This window comes from Nomascus leucogenys, chromosome 5, assembly GCF_006542625.1.
Source record: "Nomascus leucogenys isolate Asia chromosome 5, Asia_NLE_v1, whole genome shotgun sequence".
Lineage (NCBI taxonomy): Eukaryota > Metazoa > Chordata > Mammalia > Primates > Hylobatidae > Nomascus > Nomascus leucogenys.
In genome coordinates this window covers 87,404,777-87,421,796 of record NC_044385.1, presented here as the reverse complement: position 1 = coordinate 87,421,796, position 17,020 = coordinate 87,404,777, and the positions used below count along the sequence as shown (strand labels likewise).

At 35.5% G+C, this 17,020-nt stretch overlaps 1 long non-coding RNA gene across 1 annotated transcript; it reads left to right on the top strand.

Moving 5' to 3' along the window:
* The first annotated feature begins 4,252 nt into the window (after positions 1-4,252).
* On the top strand, positions 4,253-7,812 carry LOC115835198. The gene is made up of 2 exons (XR_004030191.1): positions 4,253-4,706; positions 7,518-7,812. It is a non-coding gene; the product is annotated as an uncharacterized LOC115835198 (long non-coding RNA).
* Positions 7,813-17,020: the final 9,208 nt, after the last annotated feature.

Sequence of the window (17,020 nt, the reverse complement as noted above, 5' to 3'; positions counted from 1 at the left end):
ATAAATTTCTTTGTAAACTTCTTTCCTTCACATTACATTTTATAAAATTTTTTTTCATAAATTCTCCAAGACTCAATGGATTCCTTGTTCTAATATACCAAATGTATTTTTACTAGCTGCTAAATCTAATCTTTTTTTCAATGATAATGTCCAAAGTCAAACATAGTCAAATAAAAATCAATTAGAAATCATCAACTCTTGTTCTGTTCTGGTAGAGAGGGGAATTTAAGAGTGTGAGCTGCAGCCGGACATACCGGAGTTTGAACTTCATCTCTAGTATTTATGGAACGTGCAGCAGGAAGCAAATATAGCTGTTCTCTGCTTTATTTACCTCATTTGTAAATTAGGAACATAACATTACTTCAAAAGATTATTGGGAACTTGACATGAGATAAAGTATGAACAGAGTTCAGTACAGTTTCTAACATATAAGAACTATTAATTTATACTTTACTCCCTACTGACATGTTTACTTCATTTGTCTTCTCTAGTTGCTTTTTTTTTTTTTTTTTTTTTTTGAGACAGAGTCTCGCTCTGTCGCCCAGGCTGGAGTGCAGTGGCGCTATCTCGGCTCACTGCAAGCTCCGCCTCCCGGGTTCACACCATTCTCCTGCCTCAGCCTCTCCGAGTAGCTGGGACTACAGGCGCCCGACACCACGCCCTGCTAATTTTTTGTATTTTTAGTAGAGACGGGGTTTCACCATGGTCTCGATCTCCTGACCTCGTGATCCGCCCGCCTCGGTTTGGTTTTAAAATTCTAACTCTCTGATTACTCTTTCTCAGCCTCTTAGACCTTTGTGGCTGATTCTTCTTTGTTATTATAATCCATATTTTGCCTTTGACTTTTTCTTTCATCCCTCTGGCCATTTTCCTTAGATGATTTTACCAAGTCCATGGTTTCACCTGCCACTTCTGTATATATAGAATTATCACATCTCTAATTATAACCTCTCTCCAGGGTTTCTCTAAGTCCTTTTACAATTATTTCTCAAATAAGACATATGACATTTTACAAGTAATATATTACTAATCACCTTTCCCCCATTAAAAAATATTCTCCCAATTTTCAAAAAAATAGACAACATAGGAACCATAGTCATCCAAAACTTTTCCAGCTCCTTACCAACTATCATCCAAACATACCAAGAGGAAACACACTCCTCACAACTTGGTTTTCTTCTCTGCTGTTATCTTGTTCCTATTAGTTCAGAATTCAATATTATTCTACAGAACAGGAGAGTAGCTTATTACAGACTCAAAAAAATTAGAAATTTGTGATCAGGAAGAGGTATATTTCAATATGAAATTAATATTTTAGATCTATTTTTAACTATTGTGATATATTAATTGTTGACTTATAAGTAGAAAGACTCTACTGTAGTACATTGTTTTACAATATTTTACTAATTATTTCTCTGAAGAAATACAGTAGTAGCAGATACTGGAATAATATCAAGATTGCAGAGCTCTCAATCTCTTAAAAAATGCTTTGTTACAAAAAAAGTACAACATTGTAATTACAATGTATTTTTGCAGTAAAAAGCTATTGTATGTAATTGTCCAAGTGTCATAGTCTCATAGATTCCACAACAAAAACTATTTCTTTTTTGAGATGACTAAATGATATTGTAACCTGTGGAATAACACAGTGAGAAGCAAATTAAGCTTTCTAAAGTCACAACTAAATTTGCCATAATAGCTAATTAATAAATGCCTTTGTTACCTTATTTTGGTATTGCTTCAATTCTGTTGTTACTTATTCAGTAAAATTTAAAGTATGTGTAACATATATCTTCATATTTAATTATAAAAACATCAAAATATCTTAAATTGAAAATTTATCAGAATGGTAATTCAATAGCAGATTAAAGGTAATATTACATATTTCAACATTTTGCTGATAGTGTAATAATTGTTGAAATGAGCTTAAATTTAATCCAAATCAAAAGACAGACACCAATATCTAAGCACAAAACACAAGATCTTCAATATCTTGATTTATTTACTTCATTGCTGCATCTGCTATTTCTAGTAGGTCCATAGAAGTTTGTAAACCCACATATACCTAAAATTTCTTTGGCAATAAAATGTTTTTCTTTCCAGAAAGCACCCTTTGAAATGAGTTTAACCCACCAGAGAGCACTTCTATCCACTCCCAGAAGAAATTCAACATCTTCTTCAAGACTTTATGATCCTCATATTATTTGCTATTGACCAGACAATAACAAGAAGCTATTCTGAAATTTAATGTGTGCTTTAAGTTTTGTTTGTTTGTTTGTTTGTTTTTCCTCACTAGGCTAAAGGTATAAATAGAAAGCTCAAAATTCTACATTTATATGTTTTTCAGAGCAGATGTACATTTTAATGTAGACAACCTGAAATCCATCTGCTATTTATTTAAGACACTATACAAAGAGTTCTTTAATGTTTAGAGTTACTAAAATATTAAGTTTGCTTGGCAGACTGAGGAAATAGAATTTTTATCATCTCAGAATATGGGTAAAATATCCAAAATGCTTTGTCCTTTTTTTGGCTAGTAGCCTTATAAGGTAACAGATGTAGTATGACATTTAAAAATCTAAAGAGAATGAGCAATTAAAATGATTCTTTTAAAAACAGCACTCTGAGTGCTGTTTGTTGTAAATATCATGTCTATATGTTTGTGTAAATACATATATAATATATGTGTAATACATATCATATAATACATATGTATGCAATTTATAATATGTGTGTATATTTGTACACAAATATATATTTACTGAGAACATGTTCAATAGCTGCACTCACTTATGGATGTGTATTAGATAAGGGTAAAACTGTTTCTTAAGAAGCCATGTGTTTATTGGATTTTAGAGCAATAGATATTTGGAATAAATGATTCTAAAATCAAATCATAAGCTTACAATTTGAAACAAAAAATGGAGGCCATAAAATGACATCAGATGTTTTCTAAATGAATATTAATGATAAAAAGGTGGTTTGCAATGCTGGCTCTGCAGCCAGTTTATCTGGATTTAAATCTCAGTTCCACCATTTACCAGCTGTTGGGTTTTGGATGAGCTACTTAAACTTTCTTCTAAAATTATTCTAAGTGTTCAGATCTGATTCGGTTTTTCTTTCTGGGTATAAGAGAGGTCTACATGTTTCAATCTCTTACAGACAGTAGGAATGGGAGGGATGTGATGAGTTCTGGCCAGTGAGCTATGAGTGGAAGCAATGTGTGCCCAGTTTGGGTAAGCCATTTCATAGCTGCTATGAGCTCTCCATGTTTACTCCTTCCTTCCACAGTGACACTGAAAGCTAAGAATTGGACATGAGGAGTCAGAAGCAATGGTCTTTCTTAATTTATGAAGAAAAGAGGTTTACATGGCTTATTGTTCTGCAGGCTGTATAAAAAGCATGGCACCAGCATCCAATTCTTGAGGGTTTCAGGTTACTTCCACTCCTAGTGGAAGGTGAAGGGGTGCCAGTATATGCAGAGATTACATGGTGAAAGAGAGCTGCCTGATCCTTGAGTGAAAATATATGGAAAATAACAATATACATGTAATATGAGTAAGAAATAAACCTTGATTGTGTTAAGCTGCTGAGAGTTTGGAACTAATTTATAACTTTGCCTAATATACTCACTGACTGTGTACTATAGTTTGGGTGTTTGTCACCCAAATTGCCTGTTGAAATTTGATCCCCATGTTGGAGGTGGAGCCTAAGGGAAGATGTTTAGGTCCCAAGGGAAGATTCCTCATGAATGACTTATCAGGGTAATGAGTGAGTTCTTGCTCTTGCTCACCAGAGCTGATTGTTTAAAAGAGCTTGGCACCTCTTCGCTTTCTCTTACTTCTTCTCTTGCCATGTGATTGCTGCACACACTGGTTCCCCTTCACCTTTCACCATAGGTGGAAGCAGCCTGAAACCTTCACTAGAAGTGGATGCTGGTGCCATGCTTCTTGTACAGCCTGCAGAAACATGGGCCAAATAAACCTCTTTTCTTTATAAATTACCCGGTCTCACGTATTCCTTTAAGGTAATAAAAATAATATAAGATCTGCGCCTCGATTTTCCCATCTATAACTGGGATAACAGTACCTAGTTATTTGGATGGTTCTCAGCAAAATTTTATTGAACTTAGGGATTAATACAGCTTTGTAATTCCTATTAATAAAAGTAGTTTATATATCCTTTATTTAATTGATTTTAAATTCTAGAACATTTCACATGTCATAAAGTCCAAACAATATACACTGAGTTCACACTTGCTGCAATGCCTACCATCTCAAGTTAAAAAAAGTCTCAAATTTTGCCTTAATGTAAAATGGCTCTAATAAGATATATAATATTTTTGTCATATAAAATATTGCATATTGACAGCAATATCCCAGTGGATGATTTATTGATAATATCTTTGACCTTTTGAATTTTTTTTCTATTATATATAAGGAAATACAAACTAGGTTAACAGGAAGAAATGAGAAAAGGTAGAGAGAGACAATAGTGAAGACTGGTCAACATTGGACTACAAAAGATTACTGTGGGATTCTTCTATGATGCTGATTACAGCTTTATCTTATCAAGCTTTGGCATTGAAGACCATGTGAATTCATCTCCAACCCTGGGAGTGAAATAAGAACTTTCTTTTTTGCTTCTGACATTTTAAGCTGTATACAGACACACTTTTTACTTAATCTGCATGACATCAGAGAAAGGTATTATTTTCTGTATTTGCAGATAATGAAAATATACCATAAGCCACAGAAGAATAGAGAGTCACTGGTTATCCAAAGGCATTGACTCCATGGGGAAAACAACTCTGAGGTCTTCATTTCCATTCAGTTGTTCATTTATTGCTAACTCTCACATTGTAAGCTAGAGACCAATATGAAAAGAACAGTTTTTCAAAGCAGACAAAAAGAAAACATTTTCTCTGGAGGAGCAAAGAATTGTTACATGCTTTTCATTTTGCTAAACATTAGGGAACAATTTGACCAAAGAAAGAAGCAAAAGTGGATTAGCAGATCTCCTGGACTGAGAGTCTCCAGATGGTAGGAGGTCCATTCAGCAGAAATAAAAATGAGAATATGATGTTTCTAATGTATTTAATTTGGAGAAAAACATTTTCACATTTTTTCAATAAGCAAAGTTAATCACATTACATTTTACCTTTGGTAAAAGAATATTAATTAAATTGATTATGCTCACACTAGAGAACAATATAACATATCATAGTCAAATAACGTTTATGTTTATATTCATCGTTGCAAGCATTAAAAAGAAATAGTGTTGTGGCAGATACTACCTAAGCAGGCAGAGTCTCCTATATCTGGAAATTTATCATTTATACTGCTAGAGAGAGTTAAGGATATTTTAATAGTATTTAATTAAAATTTAAGAGATTATTGCTTTCAGCCATTTAAAAATTATTAATTGAACATTGACTACCTGCTTGGTCTGTGTTTATCATTATCCATTAAGAGCTTGTTATTTAATTGGGGAAATCCAAGTCAAGATACAGTAAATTTGCAAGAAATTTATCAAATATTTGAATACAAATAATGGCACCCATATTTTATGGTGTATTTATAGTATTGTTCCTAAAACAGTAAGAAAAACTATTAATATCCACCTCCAAAAACACATGGAAGAAATTTCCCATTTTCAAAATTATTGATATTCCCATCCATTAAATGCTATTTGGAACTATCATATTGGAAATAAATAAAATACCTTTAATCCAATAATCATACTATTGAAGAAATGAGTACCTTCACACACTTACAGTGCTATTATAAATAACTAAAATTTCTGGAGGTATTTGTTTTACATATACCAGAAAGTCTTAAAATTTTACATTCCAATTAAAACATATATTCAATATTTAGTAATTCATGCTAAATTATCATAAATATTTCCAAAGATGTGGATAAAATAAGCCTCACTGAAAATATATTTATATAAAATATTGAACAAGAAAAATGTTCATATCCACATTACAAACTGATAGGAGGAAATTCTATTCTGTCCAAAAATTATACAGAACAATATGTAAAGACATGCAAAATGATTATAACTTATAATAAAACATAAATTAGATGATTTTTAAAATCTCTAAGTTCAGTAAAAACCCAGAGAAATCAAACTGAATGTGGATAAAGGCACCAAAAAGTGGGATGAATAAAGTCACGTACACCAGACTGTGAAGAAAAATCATGTTTTGGAAAAGCTATCCACACAACACAGGAATTTTTAATTGAAGAAAAATTCACTGGCAAAGGTACAGAAATAGCAATAATTATATAGTGTACAGGAAATCAACAGAATCACGGTTTACTTTGAAAATGAATGATTGGAAGGATACAGAAAGGGGAGAATATATTAAGATTATTACAGCTAGCATTTATTGAAACTTACTCTGTAGGCAGCCGGGCGCGGTGGCTCACGCCTGTAACCCCAGCACTTTGGGAGGGCGAGGCGGGCGGATCACGAGGTCAGGAGATCGAGACCATCCTGGCTAACACGGTGAAACCCCGTCTTTACTAAAAAAATACAAAAAAATTAGCCAGGCGTGGTGGCAGGCCCCTGTAGTCCCAGCTACTCGGGAGTCTGAGGCAGGAGAATGGCGTGAACCCCGGGGGGCGGAGCCTGCAGTGAGCCGAGATCGCGCCACTGAACTCCAGCCTGGGCGACAGAGCGAGACTCCATCTCAACAAGAACAAAAAAAAAGAAACTTACTCTGTAACAAGAATTGTGGTAAACATTTTAAATACACTTACTTATTTAAATATCTACCACTATTCGTTGAGGTAGGTAAGTACTCCTAATCCTGTTTAACAGGACAAAGTGCAGGGAAATGGTTGACTGAGAGTTCTGGAGGCAACTTGCCTTCTTTCCCATCTCAGCTCCTCTACTATTGGCTGTGAAAGCTCGTCAAGTTACATAGCTGCTTTATGACTCATATTAAAATAATGACAATAACAGTACCTAGCTCAATGATTGCTATAAAAATTAAATAACTTAACACATATAATGTTATGATACTCTCTAGCAAATGGTAAATGCTCTAAAATTTTAATTTTATTTTTTAAATTGTATATAATTATTACAAGTACATAATAGTTGCATATATTTATGGAGTACATGTGATGTTTTTATACAGGCATACTATGTGTAACAATCAAATCAGGGTAATTGGGCTATAAATTGATTAAAACTTCTAAGTAATCCTCAAAGTAACACTACTAGTAAGTAACTCGCAGAATGGGAACTTGAAGCCAGGTCCGTGTGATCACAAAGCCTGAGCTCATAGGTACCATGCTGTCTGCTTGGTTCATACCCATAGGCTACAGTGAAATGCCTTCTCATACCTTGGAAATAAGGGAAAATATATTTTCCTCTGATTTGATACGCAATCAGAACAGAAGCACAAAAGAGGTCTTTGAAGAAGACAGTGGTAGACCTCAGGCTTCCCACACCCTGAGGAAGATTCTGTGTTTGTAAAGAAATCATGTGTTAATCGGCAGAGACTTACCAGCTTTTGAAACCAAAAGAAGAGCATCCCAGAGGAAGTATGCATGGAAGCACCAAGAAGCACAGAGGGAATCAAAGCCAAATGGCTGTATGTATCCCATCTCCATTGGCTGAATCCTTTGAGGCTTCAGCCTGCTGTGAAGAAACATTTCATTCATTCTACAGTTTGATTCACCTGGTTCTTTGGCTTCTCACTGCAGTCTGTCTTCAGAAAAAAGTGCAGTGACCATGTCACATGAATATGGAAGTCGCTGTAACACATTTTCATTATATTTTCATGCACATTGATTTTCTGAACCAATCTTGTTAATATGAATAATTTAAGTTGACCGCATATTTTATTGTTGAAACCACAGTACTTTAAGAGTAAAAAACAGCCCAATCAATGCCATGGGAAAACAGGCTGAAAACAAACTCTCATGGGAAATTTGGGGCTTTCTGTCAGGCTAGGTCAATATGACTTAATGCCTGAGATTTTAAAATATTCTCTCTGTCCTCTCTCCTTGCCAAATTCAATTTTTCAGCCTATAGACTGTATAGCCTAATACCCTCAGGGTAATTGGGCTTGAATTAAGGTAATGCTTGATATGATTTAAATGATAGCTATGTGATCTTGGATAAGGTACATAATGCTTTAAGCTATAATTTCCCCAGTTTTCAATTGCAAACAATGATACCTATCTGTGAGAATTTATATACAACACACACACTCCCACACACACACATTTGTGTATATATACATACACATACACATAAATACGTTAGTCCAGTGAATACTCAAAAACAGGTAGCTGTTATTATGTCTCATGACTCTAATGCAACTCTCTGAGGCCTCTTGTGAGTCAAGCAGTTGACTTTTCTCAGGCAACAGTGTTCTGTTCTACTGTGTGCTTTTTTCAAACTTCTACATCTGCTATGTTCCAAGAACAGTCAGTCCTCTATGTACTAATATAGTGGGAACAAAGCCATGTACCTCAGTTCTGCCTTCCACCAAGAGTTGGCGATAGTAGTTGGTTTCATAATAATTTGGATGTACAAATAAATATACTTGTGAACTACCTTTAAGTAGCTAAAAAGTTTGTAAGTATGGATGTTTCTGTTTTATGCTAGAAGCATTGTCATATGTAGATTGTCTGACTGGGAACAGCCCATTTGTGGAAGAGGGAATAAAAATCCTTAGGGATGAGATTTCACCTACAGAAAAATAACTTTTCAACTCTAGATGATGTTTCCTAATTACAGGAAAATTTGAGGATGCATAAAATTTGAAGGCATTGGGAGTGCAATAGAAAGGCCTAAATATAGAAGTGGATGACTAGAATTACTATAAAAGGACTCCCCAGTGAGTGATTATAGAAAGAAACAGAAACGATCTTTGGAGAAACCTATAGTTAAAAGGTGATAAAAGGAGCAAAGACAAAAATAGGACGGAGATGTAACGTACAAAACACAAATAAGTGTAGTGTCACTGAAGTCAGGGAAAGTGGACTATGAATGTGAAAAGGACTTGTAAGAAAAGCAATAGCAAGAAGAGCGTGACACCTTCTCTGTTGTTACGACCCTTCTTTAGCGTCTGATAACTTCTGAGAAATACGGCATTCACTTGCCAAAATCTACTGGAGGGAGAATATAACATTGAGTCAAGATTTCTAGTATTTTGTGATAAATGGTTTTAAGTGATAAGTGAAAACCTGTCTTTTTTGCTGAAAAGCTCACTGCTACTTTGATTATGATATTAAGGAGGTCTATTGTAGGCTGCGTGTAACACCTCAGAGAGCCTGTGACAATTATGCAGATAATGGATCCATGGCTAGCCTAATTGAGGTTTTCTTAAATATTGCATGGCTGTGTGGAGATGGCATCTTGAATCAACCTGGATCCAGAAATCCTACAGAAATGCTGAAATAGTCACAGTCACAGCTGGTAAGGATACCTGAGGTCTCTCAGCTTTATGACTGGTGTATGTTATGTGTAAAACGCCTTTTATAATCATTGCTGAATAGTTTAACAAGCTCTAGGAGGACTCTAACAGATTTGGATTTTTTTGGAGAAGTATTGAAATACAAAGTGGCAGTAATTGTGCTGTATTTTTTTTTTTTAAGAAAGCACACCATGTATATCCACATTTAGAATAAGAATAGCTGCTCCTATATAGAATATATGCCATGCTGGCCAGGCGCGGTGGCTCACGCCTGAAATCCTGCCACTTTGGGAGGCCAAGGCAGGAGAATCATTTGAGGTTAGGAGTTTGAGAGAATATATGCCATGCTTATGGCACATTTTAAAAAGTTTTAATTCTATTTATTTAAAGAAAAAATACCATAAAAAATATTGTTTCCCATGGAAATCTCCAAATCTCTTTTTCCCTTCTAGCTTTTTTTGACCTTTGTCTACGTGACTGTTAAATTGCACAAAATCTAAATTCTTATCTACATTTGTTTGACATTTTGAATTTTAAAAGAACATACGAATATTTAAAATAAGCTTTAATAAAATTTTTCATTAAAAACCAATTATTATTCATATTTCATTTAAATCTAGTTAATGCAGAATATATTTATTCATAAAGAGAAGGAATCCACAAAAAAAACTGTTATTATTGTATTCTAAATAAAGTTGATATCAACTGGACCAAATTTTAATATTATCTACAATTAAGAAATGGTGGGCCTTTAGGATATTTACAGTTTCATTATCAAGAAGCACATTCTTTTCTCCAAGTAAATGTTTTATTGCCATATAATTCTAAATTGTATATAAAAATTCTGTTACAAAACCCACATTCTTTTCTTGATAATTCAAATAATTTCGAAAAAACAGAGTACTCATTGTTTCAGAAATATAGCTTATGTACATTTTTATGGAAGTTTATAATTGTTTAATTTTTCCAGATGTTTGGTATTTTTCAAATGGTTCTCTTACTATCAGATTATATGCATTATTTATAATGTGTACATATTCATTATTCAACATATGTGCTTGCTTCAGTTAATATTAGAATATCCCCTATATTTGTTTTTAAAAGGCTTACCAACATTATAATAAACTAACTCAAATTTTCCTTGTTCCTCCTAACTTAGCCACTTCCAAAGCTGTGTGACCACAAGCAACCTACTTAACCTCTAAAAGCCTTCTATTCCTCATCTCTAAAATGGGGTCATCATTAACTTGCAGAGACTTTGTGAATATTCAATGTAATGTCCACCACGCACTTGGTGAAAGTTAGGTGCTGAATATTGCTGGCTGTTAGCAGTAAATGAAATTGAGGTCAGCAAACTCTACTCTCCTTCTAAAAAGATATCAAAAAAGAAGTAGCTAGTGATCGCAGCTTTTCATATTTTCACCATGAAAATATTGACTAAGTACATCATTGACAAAGTCTTTTACTGACCCTATGATACTCACTCAATGCTTTTATATATGCCACACGTGCTGAGATTAGAATAGTCATGCAGTTTTTAACAATCGCACTTTAGACTCACAGAGTCAGATTAAAAGAGATTTTATCAAGCCAGTCAAAAGATCTGTTGATCTGTATAAAAACATTACTTAAGCATAAATTTTCATTAAACTTTCCCATATGTAACACTTAAATTTGTGAGAATGAAAAATGGGTATCTGAAGAAATAGACGATTGGTCTCCTAAAACAAAATTTAAAATTCCTTCTCTCCTTCAATAGATTTGTTTTGGCCCTGACCTAATTTCTATGCTAATTCATAGGGTTTACGATTGCTTTATTCTTTGCACAGCCTGTATTTTTTCCTTCTTTCAAATATCCCAGGGACTGACTCCAGGGAGTAAGGCATATGCATCATCAATAAACCGCATTTAGTTAACTGCTCTTTATTCGGCAACTCCTGATCCACTTTGTGGAATTTGCTATGCCCTTCATTTCTTTCCCTCCTCAATCCCATCACCTTTCTTTTGATGATTTCACTGCTCATTATCACCTCTACCAGAAGTGAGAAGGAAGAATGTGAAATTAAAATGAGTCGAAAATGACTTTTAAAATTTATTTTCAGGATAAGGAGGAAAAGTTGAAAATGTTAGCTAAAATTAGGCCTGGGGTTTTCTAATGACTTCACACAAGTTATTTTTATCCCTGTTAAAGTGATGCTAATTGAGTTCTAAAATGAAAGGACCCTTCCACCCTGTCATATTCTTTCCTATTGGAATATATAAGGAAAGAGGAGAAATGTACAATCTATTTACACGAAGTTCTCTAAAACATAAAAAGGTAGTCATTAGGACAGAATAATGCTTACAAAGCTCCCATGTATGAGTTGCACAGTACAGCAGTAAATGTTTTAGAATACAAGTTTTCTAGTAAATTAGCTCTTTTGCACCTTCTTCGTGCAAGTGTGTAAATGTATGTTTATTTACTAAATTAACTGTCCAGCTTTTTTAGCAAAAGCCCTCACTGCTGATTCCCTATTAGTCTCACTATTAATTTCTGAATCGTGTAGGGATTTTTTAAGTTTGTGTGATATACTTAAAAAATAATTAGTACTTCAGTAGTTACTTAAAAATATTTGTAAATATTTGTAAATTTGAACAATGAATAAAATAAAACAAAGTTTAGAGTAACTCTTAAGATCAAGGCTTTTGATCTTAACCATAGATGGTTTAAAAATATACTGTTTTTATAAGTTATCCTCTAATATCAGAGCAATCGTGAGGTTAAAATCTAGTACTATTATAAGAAATGGGAGTATTTTCATAATTTGAGTCAGCTATAAGTCGTTTTTCTTATTGTCAACTAACACGTAAAATGAGGGCTAACTAGGTGATCCCTAATATTACCCAAGGCTTTTCAGTACTTTCAAGTATACACACAGGTATACACACATTATATATTTTACGTGTATACATTGGGAGATTTAAGTTAGCCACACAGCTCAGACAAGTTGCGTCCATGTGTATGTATCTATTTAGGAAGTAGTAATGGACGAAAGAATCCTTCAAAAAGGCATCATATAAGACATCGATACCTCCGATTTTTTTTTATTTTAAATGAGTGATAAATGTTTGTTGAATAGAAATACACTTAAATGTGTGTGGGCCCTTTATTTTCCCATTCTGATGAGAAAGGCATACCAGAGTAGAAAGATCACATATTTTGAAGGTCACAGATCAGGCTCTGGACAAGCATATTATGTATGGCTATAAAGCTGGTATAATAATAACTATATTATAAAACTGCTATGAGGATTAACTAAATTACATATGTCAAGCACCTAGTAGCATGTTTGAAACATAATTGACACTGGATAACCAATCTATCATTTCTCAGATATTTTATTGGTTTTTCAAATGTAATCATCCTCTTAACCTTGATTGAATCAAAAAAGAATACAGATATAATATTTCATTTATATATATTTATTATATGTTACATTTATATGTAGTATATTTTACACTTTTACAAATGTACCTATATATTAATAATATATTTTGTGTACACACATACATATATTTTAATTCATTAAAAGGGACTTCTAATTTTAAAAATTCTATTAAGACAAAAAAAAAGAAATGGCCTTAAAATAAGGTAATATTCTAAACTTATATTTATTTGCAATTATGAATTAACCAGAACATGTACATGGTTATGGTTCAAGATAGTTTTAAATATCTGTGTATATAGTGATTACATGAAACTTTGTGTATACCACAATATTATTAAACTAATCTAAATAGTGGAAGTAGATTTAATTGAGAAATACAAATAAAACTACCTGTAAAGCACAACGCTTCAAAAATTTTTTTTAAAAGATTTAAAACGTAAAAAGTTTAAAGATGGTATCTTTTTCCTTTTTTTTTTTTTTTTTTTTTTTGAGATGGAGTCTCGCTCGCTCAGTAGCCCAGGCTGGAGTGCAGTGGTGCAATCTCGGCTCACTGCAAGCTCTGCCTCTGGGGTTCACACCATTCTCCTGCCTCAGCCTCCCGAGTAGTTGGGACTACAGGCGCATGCCGCCACACCCAGCTAATTTTTTTTTTTTTTTTTTTTTTTTTTTTTTTTTTGTATTTTTAGTAGAGACGGGGTTTCACCATGTTGCCCAGGCTGGTCTCGAACTCCTGAGCTCAGACCATCCGCCCACCTCAGCCTCCCAAAGTGCTAGGATTACAGGCGTGAGCCACCGCGCTCAGGCAAAGATGGTATCTTGATATATACTTATAATAATGCTCACATCTTTATAGTGGAGATAATAAAATTACAAAGAGAAGGCTTGCAGTAAATGAAAAATAGTGTGTTTTAGTGATAGAATGCAATAAGTAATAATCAAGTTAGCCTGTGTATCAGCATGCAGTGTCTATTAATGCTAGATATGAGGTAAGCCATTTCATGCATATATGTGCATGAATTATGTAGGGGTCTTTTTTTTATGAAATTGAAACAGAGAAGTTTGATGACTTGTCTAAAGTCACACAGAACTTAGCAACAATCCAGAGAATGTAATCCACTCCTCTGGCTCAGCTCAGTGCACCATCTATTGTATCCTGTTGTTTTCCTTGTCTATAGGAAAAATAGGCTTGGGAGGCATATAATCTAACCATTCTTCTAGATCGATTTTTACAAAACACCTGGGAAGCAGGCCCAGAGCAATTGAGACATCTAAGAAGTTCTTAAGTATTATTTTCAAGGGACTAATAGCATAGAAGCTTTCTGAGTCATCGTTAGAAATATGTGACACCAGAAGGTAGGTCACAGGCTGGCATCATAAGGAATAAGAGTTTGGGAATGCTTTCACAAGGCCCAGAGAAGGGATACATGGGAAAAAAGAAGTCTATTTAGTCCTTGTTATTTTATTTAAGCCCAATTCGGGTATAAACGTTTGTAAAACTTTTGGATTTTCAGAGAGGAAAGATAATAACAAGTAGTTCAGTGAATGGTTTGAAATGTGACGTGTAAGGTATTGCTCAATATTATGCCAAGATCTCTCAATCTTGATGACAAACTTCCATGCAGGGACTTTGCAATCACCATAGTCACTTAAAGCAAATGTGGTTGTTAGTGTTCCAAACATTATTTTCAAGATGCATTCAATACTTGTGTTTCAACTTACATGAAGAACTTTTGCTATAATTCATGTTTATGCTTTTTAGAAACACTCTAGAGAATAATTATGGCCAAATGGGTATATTTAATTTCTTTTCAACTTAATAAAGGGAGGTATGATAATAACCCTTTCCATAGAGACCAGCTGGGTGATAGGGTCAGAAGACGAAGATTCTGCTGGTGTAGGCTGGGGGAAACACTTTAAAAAGGAAGTGCATCTGTGCTACAAGCATCCACTGCAAAGTAGGGAAAGGGAGAGTAAGGGGCCAGGGAAAAGTAAAGACTTGAGATATAATTACAAAGAGAAAATGTCACTTCACCTGGACTATCATCATAAACAATAGCTCCTGTACAATGTCCTTATAACAAAGGAAAAATGAAGAAAATAGCTCCCTACATTTCCACCAAAAAGGTGGATGATCTTAACTTGTTGGAGAGGGCCTGAGCTGTGAGCGGATAAACAGCCCACTCTGCTGCTCTGTCTCTGGGGGAGAATTGTTTCAGATTGCAGGTTCTCTGACTGCTGACAGATTGCCTAACTCTGGCCGTGGGCCTGCAACTTCGGGAAGCTGTGGGTATTGTATAAAGATGTAAGTTAAACACATTTCAGAAGCACTTGGTACTGATTTGGGGAGTCAAGTATGTTTCAACTACAGACTTCAAAGTAAATATTTACCAATATGGCAAAAGTTCAGCTGTAGGGCAGAATCAGCAGCTAAAAAGCACAAGGAGGGAGATCATGCTTCCCTGGCTGCAGTTTGTTTACCAACCTTCAACTCAGATGTGCATGTTCCTCTGAGTGTGTGCGTTGGGTGAAGAGGGGGTGGAGTGGGACTGGGGTAGGGGGGTTGAGGGGGTGGGGTGATGATGGGAGGGGGGTAGGGGGTGGGGGGGTGGGGTGATGGTGGTTGGGGGCTGAGGTTTACCACTTCATCAGCACTCCATTTTCACTGCAAAGAGTTTGAAGGAAATGATTTTACCAGCCAGGTTCAAATTATATGACAAATTTGTATTATAGAGAGACTTGTGAACTCCATGTACAGCCCCATTTGCACAATAACAAGCTGTTACCCTCCAGGTGTTTTGATGTAGTGTGTTGTCCATAGTTAGGGCTCTGTCTTTAGGATTAGTAGAAATGAGGAGAAAATAGGAAGGATAGGAAGCAAAACAGCTCAGCCAAGCAATTTATATTCTAGTTAGCATTTGGTGGAAGGGGAAAATTGAAGTGTTCCTACAGAAAGCATATGGAAATCAGATATCGAAGACCTTTTTTCACTCCAGGCTCAGTCACTGGTCATTCAGTATGTGAGGTTTTATGTTTAGGACCCTGCAGAGGATATCTGGAAGCCTAGCGATGAAGAGAAATGTCTTCTCAAGGAAAGGCTAAATCATGGGCTTTTCCGTTACTTACATGGCAACCTGCAGATCAAAAAGTGTTTCAGAGGCTTAATGCACTGGAGTATCCCACTAGCCTTGATTTTATAAATGAGGAAACAGAAGGCCAGGAGTTAGGTGACTCCAGGTTACATAGCTATTCCGTGTCAAAGCCATAGAAGATAGGCAAGCATTTGGCACCACACTCTTCCACAATTCCTTTATGAAGGACCAGTTTTGCAGTAGGCAATCCAGGAGAAAGAAAGAGAGAGAGAAAGGGAGAGAGGCAGGGAAAGAGTGAGGGAGCGAGGGAGCAAGCGAGGGAGGGAGGGAGGAAGGAAGGAAGGATGGAGGGAGGGAGGGGAGGAAGGGGAAGAGGAAGGGGAAGGAAGGAAGGAAGGAAGAAAGGAGAAGGGGGAGGGAAAGAAGGGGGAAGGAAAGAAGAAAGGGAGAAGGGGAAAGAGGGGAAGGGGGGAAGGGGAAAGAGGGGAAACGGGGGAGAGAAGGAAGGAAGGAAACAAGGAAGGAAGGACTAACTTGAAAAATAACCAATGTTTTACCTAGGCTTCAGTGACTCCCTCCCCCTCCCCACACCAATTTACCGCTTAGATAAATATGTTTAAGATTACTTGCAGGCAGAACTACTTGTGTTACAGCACAATTGTTTCTACTTTCCCCTTGGCTCTTCCCCGCATCCAGAAGCCACTACTGCCTCTAAAATAAGACCACAAGGCAAACACCCAGAGACATTTGAGCCTCCAACTAGGAAACTAGCAGAAGCTCTACCACTGCCCACAGCAAAGATTCAAAATTGGGGTACGTCGAAACCTTCACTGAATTCATATATTTACTTTTTCGGTTCACCCTACGTTACACAGAAGTTGCGATTCCTTCCCTCCGCTGAGAAGAGTGCATTTTCTCTCTCTGTGCCAACACTGCTGGATCCAAGGCTCCAGGAGGAACTGTTGGCAAAGCAGGCGTTTTGGGACCGCGCCTGTGATTGCTCTGTGGCGCCGACTTCCTCTCTCTGTTACATCCATATACAAATGCAAGCTTATTTA